This window comes from Micropterus salmoides, unplaced genomic scaffold (genome assembly GCF_014851395.1).
Source record: "Micropterus salmoides isolate LMB-PRFRI ecotype aquatic unplaced genomic scaffold, ASM1485139v1 Ms_hic_scaffold_17, whole genome shotgun sequence".
In the NCBI taxonomy this organism is placed as follows: domain Eukaryota; kingdom Metazoa; phylum Chordata; class Actinopteri; order Centrarchiformes; family Centrarchidae; genus Micropterus; species Micropterus salmoides.
In genome coordinates this window covers 5,052,004-5,063,754 of record NW_024040817.1, presented here as the reverse complement: position 1 = coordinate 5,063,754, position 11,751 = coordinate 5,052,004, and the positions used below count along the sequence as shown (strand labels likewise).

Below are 11,751 nucleotides of genomic sequence, written 5' to 3'. Positions count from 1 at the left end.
GAAATCTGACAGCTGAGAGGTGATGCTCTAGAGATGAACTGTGAGTGTTAGAAAAATCTATTTATCTGTGTTATTTAACTTACTTAAATTAACTTAAATACTTTAAAACTTATTTTAGACAAGACTTCTTGTGCTATGCTGATAAAACAGTGTTTCTTCTCATTTCCAATACAGTTTGTTCTATTTGTTCTAGAATGCAGTAGAATCAGGAAAGTTTTACCTAAAAAATATATGGGAATATTTAATTTTCTGACATTTCAAGGATCAAACAATAATTACAAAAGAATTGGATAATGAACCTAAACAAGACGTGTTAATGCTGAGATTTACAGGAGCTAAGCTAAGCTAACTGTCTCTTGGACATAGCTTCATGTTTACTGCACAGACAGTGAGTGGTGTCAATCAAGCTCATTTCCCACAATGTAAAGCTATTGGTTTAAGGGATGAAGTCATGTTGTGTTGTCCTCTCCAGATGTTCACCCCTGAACAACATGAACAGCAACAAATCTCCACCTGACAGTAACTCAACAATCAAACCAGCCGTGGTCCTAAAGATCAGCATGTCAGCATACTTAATACAGAGACGTCTTCTCTTGCTTTTGTGTCTCCTGCTTCATCTTAACTCTTCACTGGCTTATTCACTGAAAGGCTGCGTCATCAGTTATTCTGAAGACGCCTCGGCTCATCTCTGGCATCCCCAGAGATGCGAGCTCAGTAAAACTCTCCAACAATCAGCTTGAACAGATTAACAGGCAAGATTTTGGCCACTTTTCAAAGCTGAGAAATTTGTCCCTAGACTCAAATCAGATTGCTCATGTAGACGATGGATCTTTCACTAATTTGGTGGCACTGACAAACCTCTACATGAATGAAAACAAACTCACCAGGCTGACAGACAACATCTTTCAGGGACTGTCCAACCTCACCACGCTTGACCTCGGAGGAAACCACATTCAGTTCATTCATTCCTCGGCCTTCCAGTTCCTGTCCAGTTTACAGACTGTGATTCTAAAAGACAACAATCTCCAACAAGTCACTGACATTCAGCCCATCTTACAGCTACCACACCTACAGGAGCTGAACATTGGAGGAAATCTATTTACCTCCTTTCAGACCAAAGATCTGCTGCTGAACGTGTCCTCAGGCCTGAAGCTGTTAAATGTTTCTGATAATGCTAAGTTAGAAAAGTTCAGCATCACAACACAGATCTTTCCTCACCTTGAGATGATAGACCTTTCTGGAAGTGGTCGAGCTGCTGGCTTGAAATGGGACATACCTGACAAGACTTTACTAAGGAACATAACTCAGCTGGATTTCAGCGGCACTTTGATTCCTTTTGAAGAGATCCAAAAAGTCCTGCAGAGTCTTGACTCACTGATGCATCTGAGGCTGAATTATATAAAGACATTTATCCAGAAAGGTCTCTTAGCTACAGTGTGCAAAATACCGACACTAAGGAGGCTGGATCTGTTGTACAACAGTGTTCCCAAATTAAGTTCAAAACTTGTAACTTGCTCTCAGCTTAATGAGCTCGACTTGACCGATACATACATGACTGAACTGCCTAAAGGCTCGATGAGATTGATGAAGAGTCTGAGGTCCCTAACTCTAGACTTCAACTTTCTCACCAAAGTGCCAGATGACATTAGAAGTCTCTCCTCCCTCGAGGTTCTACGTCTTTGTGTCAATCTTATCAAAGAGTTGGCATGTGAGGATTTCATAAACACAACGCGACTTACAGAGCTGCATCTGGACTATAACCACATTGCCAAACTGGACGGGTGCGTATTTGATAATCTTAATGATCTGAAGGTTTTAGATATGAGTAACAACTTGGTGTGTACATTTGGAGGTGCCTTCAAAACAGGACTGCAGAAGCTTGAGTTCTTGAATTTGAACAAACACTTTGTATCAATTCTTGAAAAGGGGGATTTTAAAGGTTTAGGTTCCCTAAAATATTTGGATCTGGCATCAAAACATATCGCAAGAGTGAAAAGTAACGCTTTTCAAGGACTGAACAATCTCAGAACTCTTACAGTGTCTCTTCCACTTGAGTATGAAAATAAATTCAGAAGTTTACAACAGTTAGAAAATCTCACAGTCTACTTTGATACTGACGGAAGTTTTAAAAGTCCTCATTCAAACTTCTATGAAGATTTGTTCCAGTTAAAATCTTTGAAGATTTTTACTGTAATATGCAGAGTTGATCACTATGGATTCCCCTTTGACATACCGATGGATATTCTACAAACTATGAAACATTTAAAGGACTTCACAGCTGAGAATTTATATATTTCTGCTCCAGATCCCGACACATTTAGAAACAATCCCCAGCTCAAGCGTCTGACACTCAGTCAGACTGACTTGTCAGATTTGGGTCCTGAACTGTTTCAGCCAATCCCAAACCTGCAGGCTCTCGATCTCTCTTACAGTAAACTCAAATCTTTGGATTTTCTGGCCCAGGCCGACCTGTCTGCACTCACATTTTTAAAACTGAGTGACAATGACATTACAGTGATCAGTGAGACGGTCTTCCAGTCTCTCCCTGAACTCACATATCTGGACCTGGACAATAATCCTTTCACCTGTGACTGCTCTAATGCCGGCTTTATCCAATGGGTGAAGAACAACAACCAAACTCAGGTTGTTAACGCCCATATGTACACCTGTTCCTTTCCTGTGGTGGAGCAAGGAAACAAGTTGCTGGACTTTGACATCCAGTCCTGTTGGATGGACGTCGGCTTCCTCTGCTTCATTTGCAGCACTTGTCTGACTTTGCTAACTCTTCTCGCTGCCTTCGTCTTCCACTTTCTGAGGTGGCAGCTAGCCTACGCATACTACCTCTTCCTGGCCTTCCTCTATGATAGCAGGAAGAGGAAGAAGAACGGAGCTCCTCACCAATACGACGCCTTCATCTCCTACAACGTTCACGACGAGGCCTGGGTTTACAGAGAGATGCTTCCAGTGCTGGAAGGAGAGCAGGGCTGGAGGCTCTGCCTGCACCACAGAGACTTCCAACCAGGTAAACACTTCCTCTGTCTGTCTTCATCATTCATCACACATCCTCGACAGCTGTGGGCCGTGGCCCAAATAGTTAAATCTGCACTTATTTTGGCCTAAATTCTGAAATTTTCACCTTCAATAAAGATTGTTGACAACATTGTTTGGGTAGAGGTTGGGATTCAACTCTGTCTCCTAGAAATTTTGTTTATATACTACCAATTTGCAACAGCAAATATTTAGTAAGAAACGTATGTAGTGTTTTTTTTATCAACATAATGATAAAAAGCTTTTAATAAGTAATAACTAAAGCACGATAACCTTTTTTATGGTTCTGTTTCGGCCGTCACAGAATTTTGGGTAATAAAGTGGTTCATGGTTAATACTGAAATAGGAACAATGACTTAAAGTAACTACATACATTTACATTTACTGATTTGGCAGATGCTTTTAACCAAAGCGACTTACATTTGAGGAACAACTTACAAGCCTCAATACAGCACGAGATCTACAACTGACAATACATGCTAGTCAGAGCTAATGGCATGTACAGCATCAGCGGGGTAAATACCATAGACTGTATATAAAAAGGAAATACCCAGGGAAAGAAGTAAAAGTTAACACTCAATTGAATTGAATTGTTAGGGGATAAGAAGAGCACAGGAAGGGCATGTTAGAGGTTAGAAGTGTTCTCTGCAGAGTTTTCAAGAGCTTCTTGAAGTCAGAGAGGGACGCCCCTGCTCTGATGGTGTGTGGTAGCTCGTTCCATCATTGTGGTGTCAGATGAGAAAACAGGGACTGAGACTGTTTGGGTTTAGTTGAAGGTGGCAACCCTCCATCCATGAAATCAGGTCAGCTGAGTCAGTGAACCTCTTTTAAGTCCCTTCTTAAAACATACGAGAGCCTTTCCCGATCTTATTTGACTTTTTTTATCCCTTTTATTTTATTGTATTTTACTTATTTTATATTTATCTTAAACGTGTATTGTTTTTGTATTGTATGTATGTATTATTGTCTTTACACTTGTTAAAGCACTTTGTAACTTGTTTTTAAAAAGTGCTCTACAAATACAGATTATTATTATTATTATTATTATATGTCCAAGAGACAGTCTGAGATCTGTGCTGAGACGGTGGGGTCGTCTGCCAGGAACTAAGTGCATTTACTCAAGAACTGTAACTACTTCTTTTGTAATTGTCTTAAACTGTTTTTAGCCAATTGTTTTGGATTTCTCATGTTGGTCCTCCCTTCCGCTTTCTCTTTTTTCCTGTCAGAGATGTTGTGAAACATAGCAGATATAGTTTCACATCTCTTTTTTTCACATACTCCAAAAATATTGGAAGATCTCTGATTATTTAGCCTACTTTCTTGCTTTTCCCCGCTCCAGAATTTCTGTCAAATGAATAGATGACCTTAGCACACATGTGGTTTTGTTTCCAGATTCTGTTTCACTTGCAAAAAGGACAGTGTGAAAGCGAAGTGCACCAAACCGCTGTCCTCTCTTGGTGGTCCGATCACACCTCTTGCTGTAACATTGGTTCCGGCTGGTCTGGTTTGCCCGTGATTGTCTCCAGGTCTGATGCACTCAATCTGAAGCCTCCACTGCCATTTCTGATGATGATGTGTGTGTTTCTGTCAGAGGTTATCAGAATCATACGTGTTTCAGTAATAAAGGTGAAAATACAAATCCGCTGCGTCTGCATCAAAAACAGAAACTACCCTTTAAATGTCTTAATTTCCCACAAAAGAAACAACCAAAAAAGATTCAACACAGGATTTGAGCGGGTTTGGATTCGATGTACTGATTCAGATTGGATGAAATGCTGTTGAACTCCATCCTGTGCAGGTTATGCTTCAGTAGAAAGTTTTGGTGTATTTCTTGAAACATGGCGGCTGTTCTTTGACTGGAGGAAATGTTTTTGTTGAGGGTTTGCATATTTCATTTGTTAGATCACCGTTTGTTTCCGCTGAAGTCTTCAGGCTCTATGTTCTGTTTGAGGTGAAGCAGGAACGGTTCACCTGCTCTGTTACTTTCAGGAGAATTTAAACTATTGTTAGACTCATAATCTGCCGCCTTGACTGGTAACTGTCTATAGTTCTGGCATCAACGCTCCCGCTGGGATTTGAACCTCTAACCCCGTCAGTGTCAGTGCCTTGCTCCACCGACGTACACATTACGGTGCAGTTTGTGAACCTGTGAGTGGAGATGATGTGCTTTAATCTCAGGTGCAACTCTTCTGAGGTTTGATATGTAATATGTATGTAAATGTAAATGCGAGAGCAGAGGAGCAGCTGGGCTCGACACTGAAACTGAGGGCGACTCTTCATCCTGTTAATGGACTAAATGGACAACAAAAGAAAAGTCCAAAGATACAGACACTCCAACAGACTTAAGTAGCCTAGGATTAAGTGAACGGCACCAGAAAAGACTAACACCAACTCACAGTCTACAGAAGGTTGAAGATGTTGAATGCAGTTATCAGTTTCCTCTCTGCATGTCGAACTAGAGATGGATCTAGTTCACGTAAAGTCTAGCTTAGCACAAAGACTGGAAGCAGGGCGAAACCGCTAGCCTAGCTCCATCAAACCAGAAAAGAATCCACCCTCCAATACTTTGCTTTGAGAGTGAATGTGTTTCTATGACTTTTTCCTGTTGGATGATTGTGGTTGTGGTCACAGCGTGCACGCTATGATGTGGTTTTGTCTGTCTGTCTCTCACTTCCTCTATCTACTGTATCTTTCTCAGTTGGTAGCTGTGGGCGTTACCTCTGACTCTCCTGGGGTCTCATTTATAAACGGCGGATACACACACAAACCGGAGAGATGAGAAACAGCGACTCACACTGCTGAACATTTGAAATGGATGCAGTATAAAATAAATCAAAATATTAACTCAGAGTATTATAGGCTAATAAAAATGATTATAATTTAAACAGACAAAAGCCTCTCTGAATAAAAAAACACGTCTGATTGATTTTCCCTGAAGTGCACAATAAAAACATTTAAGGTCGTGTGCAGCTCACACAAAAGAAACATGATTCAGGATAATAAACACAAACAATTGAAATTGAATTCTATTCAAGACCTTTCTGTGTCCACGAGGGGCGATTTGACAATTTTTTGAATTTGACATACAGTACATGACAACAATGGTGACAACATTGATTAAAAACACAGGATCAGACATATATGGGTAAATAAACACCACAACATTAGAAATTTAGAGTGCCTTATGTGCAGATGTTACCTTTTATTTACAGAGGTAAGCAGAGATAGCAGAAGGTACGAAGGAGAATTTATATCTTTTGGCTGGTGACTTAAATTCTGCATGCTCTCAGACATGATGGATTCTTCCTTTTTAAGCACGTTTGTTGCACAGTTCAGTTTGTTTTCTCTGCTGAATCGCAATGATTTTGCTGCTAACGTTATCTAGCATTGCTAATATCTTTTTCCATTTTAAACTACCAGCAAATACATGAAAAAGTCAAACGGACTCAATAAAAGATTTATAAAACAACGTCCTCAGGAAACTTCGCTAGCTTTCTCAGACAGAAGAGACGTTGCTGACTTTTCTTACTCAGCATGCCTGTGTTTAGTTCAAAGGTCAAGTTGTTAGTGATGATTCCCAGATGCTTGTACAACTCGACAATTTCAACCTCTTTTCCATCTATAATCGTCTTTTCAGGAGTTGAATGGTGACGTCTAAAATCAATGCGCAAGTCTAAAAAGGCTTCTTTGCACCAGTTTAAAAATTAGGGTAGCAGTGGGCTGTGAGATGTTTCAGTGTCCATTAAACTCTATGACTGAATGTAATTATTGGTCAGTTCACTGCGGCAGTCGTTAGTGTACATGATGTATAAAAGAGGAGGGAGGACACAGCCTTGAGGGGAGCCAGTTGTTGTCACTGATATTCCAGAGAGATGTCCATTTACTCTCACTCTCTGTTTCATGTTAGTGAGAAAGTCCAAAATCCAGCTCAAAATTCTCTATGAGCTTCTAAACAAATAAACGGGGCTGGATGGTTTTGAAGGCAGTTCTTTCTTTATCAGTTTTTCATAGGCCTTCAAAAGTAATGACGCTAGAGCCACAGGTCTGTAGTCATACAGAATTTTGGGGTGGTTGCTTTTTGTGATGTGAATAATTGTAGATTGTTTCCATAAGTTCGGGACTCTGTGTTGGCATTAAGACATGTTAAAAAATATGATTAAAAATGAAGCCATACTGGTCGGCACAATGGGTCAACATGCGGCTGCTAATGTTGTTGGGACCAGGGCTTGTACAATGTACAATGTTTAAAAGTGTTCACAACATTGCTCTCAGAAAAAAGGACTAAATAGACCAGAGTTAATCAGACTGTTACCTTAATGCAGCCGTTTATTTACTAATATTGGGGACATCGAACCTAGAATAAAACTTGTTAAACTCCTGTGCGAGTGCAGAGTCAGAATCTTTTTCCTTGATTTGTCAAGTCTAGGGTTGGACCGATAGACGATGGCTGACAGACATCACGACGTTGAGCCAGCATTGTGATTGTACCCCCTAGCAAAAAAAAATCTCAAGAGTCACCTAAAAGCCTGAGAACTCGTTCTTTTGCCATATATTTCCACCATCTGTTATCACGGGAGCAGGTGAGCCGCACCCTGTGTGTTCAATGCTGGATGGTCCGTAAAAAATCCACTGCGACTTGTAGCGTAGTCTACCAATTTTTTTTACCGAGTGAAGTCTGTGTGAGAACACATGCACATAAGACGACTTCTGCCCCTGATGACATCGTCCAACCCTAATTAGTCCAACAGCATTGATCCAGTGTCTTGCCATTTCTGCTAGTGCAAGATACATATTTATAAAAGCCTCTCAAAGTTTTGTTCAGTGAGCGGTGATTAAAATGTCCCAGGATTACATTGGGGGCGTCAGGAGACAGTGACTGTAACTGTACAGTCTGCAGGATCAATTCTGAGGCGGAGCTCCCATTGGTCTTTGGATGAATACACACCACAGTTACAAACATTTGTGGGAATTCCCACAGTAAATATGGTGGACTCACAGATACACAGAGCAGTTCATGTGATGCGTTGCTTGTAAAAACACGGTGTGGAAAAATACAGCATTATTTATTAAGTAAATCTTTCAGTGTACCGCTTATGTCACATAAAACAAGTCATATTTGTTTTAACTCATCGGCAGCCTCGTTCAAAGTGAGTGGACTGTTTGTGTAGCCTAAACAAATGTTGCATGTACACTGTTTTATAAATCAGAATATTTTTGTACTATTTTAAATTAGAGACCCTCACCTGTCTGAGATCTGCAAACTACGCACCTGACCGCAGTCAAACCAATCAGCTCCCCTCCTTGAACTCAGGCCTCACGTCCAGGCCCTGCTGGATCGCTGACTCATTCACAGTAGGGGTGGTAGTAGTAGTAGTAGTAGTAGTAGTAGTAGTAGTAGTAGTAGTGTGTATGAGCTATACTGCTCGTCTGACTCTAGAAAATTTGCCTTGCTTGCCTGCCAGCTAGTGCGCTTAACCACCTGGCCACGCAGGTGTCTGATTTACGTGCTGAATTTTGTTACCTAACAAGCTAGTGCTAGCTTAAACCAAAATATGACTAATCATTAGACAGGCTGATAATTCTCCGGAGCGCTGTCACTGTCTTCTGCCATGTTTTCACTGACCCAAAACAAACCCATGGTGCATGTTGAACCTGCATCTGGGAGACTGTTGCTAACTTTGGTTGATGCTAGACAGTATTTACCAGGAGTACTCAAACATAGTTTTCATGATAATTTTAAAAACAAATACTAATCGTTGGGAAATACCGTGGTTTATCATTAAATCAGTAACCTCTTCATCCCTATCTATGGTTGTTAAGTATCTCACAATGTACACACACATACTTAACTTCCAACCAGCTACAAATTGGATGTTTATCAGGAAGTCTTAATTGTGGGAAGCAACCAATGTTGAGCAAGTTATTTACAAAATGTAATACATTATAGATTACTAGTTACTGTCATTTTAAAGTAATTAGTTATTATATTACCATATTACTGTCTCTGATCAGGTGGGTAAGAAACAGGGTTAAGAAAGACTCTGTGTGCATTTACACATGAGGTACAGCAGCATTACATCATTCATTATTTCAATCTCCCGACACTCCGAAAGGATCGGTCAGGGTGAACTGACAGCAGCCTCTCTGATCAGGAAAGTATTTAGTTAAAGCACAAACACACAGCCTATAGAAATCTATTTACACATGATCCGTCAGGGGAGCTACCGTCTTGTTAACAGGAGCCGAGTGCCCCCTGTAGTTTGCACCCTGCCTACAATCTCGACCATCGGATTGCTGCAACAGGAAATAACGTTACTGTCTTTCACATGGATTTATTCTTCTGGTGCCAAAATATTTCTTGTTGGTGTTTTATTAAAAACACCTCTTAATTTCAGGTTTAAGCGCGTTGTAAAGCGCAAATTTATTTATTTTTTTAGTTATGTGCGATGTTACTGTGTTACAGCAAAAAGTAATACATTCCTGTAATTGCGTTGCTTTTGCAACGCGTTACTCCAAACACTGGAAGCAACTGATCACAAAATAAACACCTTTGCACTCATAAAAAGACCATATCTCCAAAACTTAAAAGGTACATAGTACAAATAACTTGTGGAGTGTTAAATTTACGCATTGGCGTGGGTATTAGTCATCCTAGCCTGATTGACAGATCGCCATGGTAACGGCTTGTCAATCAGCTTGTAGCCCCGCCCTAAAGCCTCCCCTACTTTCTGGTCTCTGTTCCTCTAAATGGGACCATAATTTACTAAATGAACATCAGGCTGTGTTGAAGAAGACTTGAAACTAGCGACTGAGACCATAAACTCATCAGGAAAGTGTTTACTGAGGGAATAAATCAGCTGACAAGTAGAAACATTTTCTCAGACTTCTATAATGTAAGTCGTTTTGGATAAAAGCGTCTGCCAAATGAGTAAATGTAAAATGTATACAAACAGTGGAGTCGCCCCCTGCTGGCCGTTCTAGAGAATGCAGGTTTAAGGCTCTTCAACACTGGCTTCACTTTCGCTTTACTTGAGAGTAACTAAACCTCCCCATTTTCTCAGACTTCTATATAATCAAGAGGTGTCACCCCTTGCTGGCCGTTAGAGACAATGCACTTCCATATTCGCATCACTTTTCTGATCCGGAGAATCCCGACTGCCTGGACCTCATCTTGGTCTCATTGTGGGATAACAACTATTGGCATTATAATGTTTGCCTGTTTTGTTCTCTAAATCATTCAGACGGCTTGAATTCCTTTTACTACCTCATCTCTTTGAACTGCGTTACCCAGAAGCCCACAGTTGGTGACTGTCACACCCACCCAAGTCTCATTTGCAAGCCCACACTTAGAAATCAGCAAAAAAAGATGGATATAAAAAGAAAAGATCAGAGATGAAAGCTTTGGGAGGACTAATGGTCATTATTAACTTTCTTATTAACTCTCACTCTAATGACAAGGACAGGAGAAGTAGAAAGGGTACCTGGAAATTGTAATTATCACCTGCTGATGGTGGCGGGGCTCAGATGGCGATAAGAACAGAGATTCAATTAAATTTTTTATATATAGCGCCAAAACACAACAACAGTTATCTCACAGTGCTCTTCATAAAAGAGCAGGTCTAGACCGTACACTGTGATGTTATTTACAGAAGCCCAACAATTCCCACCATGAGTAGCACCAGGGGACAGAGGCAAGGAAAAACTTCCTTTAAAAGGCAGAAACCTCGACTCCGAGATTCCGCACAGTGGTGCTGTAGGCCAGGGCGATGCCATCCAAGGAAACCATATCTTTAGATGATGCATCACGGAGGTGCTTGGGCCTCAGAACAATAACTTCAGTTTTATGAGTTAAACATTAGAAAATTACAGGTGATCCAGGTTTTAACATCCTGAAGGCACATTTTAGCTAAGTGGTGAGTTTCATCTGGCTTGATCAATAGATATAATTGAGTATCATCTGCGTAACAATGAAAGTTTATGGAGTCTTTCCTGATAATTCCTGTCAAATGGATGCATCCAACAGCATTCACGGCTTTTCTATAGAGAAATGTTGTAATGGGTTTGTGTGTAGCTGTACTCTCATATTACCATCCAATGCAAATAAAGACACCTTCACATCTGGCCAAAGTGATTTGAGATTTGCGGTTTCATTTCTTCCTTAAACAAGAGCTGATAATGTGGGCAAAGTGGCAATAGAAATACTTTGTAATTAATTTCTGTGTGTATATTCATATAGAAAACTCTTATTGGGTAAATTATTTTTAACAGTGATATTAATTTAACAGTAACATGTTACTATAGCTGTAAGACCACTTCAAGGCAGTAACAATGTTTTGCATGATTGTCTTAAAGTAAACCAAAATACGTCATAATAATTAATAACTTGTTAGGAAAGGTTTTGTGTTCATGATTTTCTGTTTAGTCTGTTTTTCATAGGTTTGGGTTTGTGTTCTGTGAGCTTTATTTTGATCATTTGCATGTTTAAGTTCTTAGTATTTGTCTTGTCTTTTATTTTAGTTCTTAGTCCTGTGTTTTAGTCCTTTGCCTTAGTTCTTAGTCTTATGCCTTTGTTCATGTTTAGTGTTTTTCGTGGTCTGTGTACTTCTGTGTTTTCTTTTGGTGTGTGTCTTAGTTCTTAGTCTTATGTCTCCATGTTAGTGTATTCCTATTCCCCGTTTGGTCCTCACTCTGTTCCCTGCCCTG

General features: G+C 40.1%; 1 pseudogene; it reads left to right on the top strand.

Annotated features, from left to right (window-relative positions):
• Window positions 1–505: 505 nt before the first annotated feature.
• Window positions 506–3,120, top strand: LOC119907715 (annotated as a pseudogene).
• The last annotated feature ends 8,631 nt before the right edge of the window (window positions 3,121–11,751 follow it).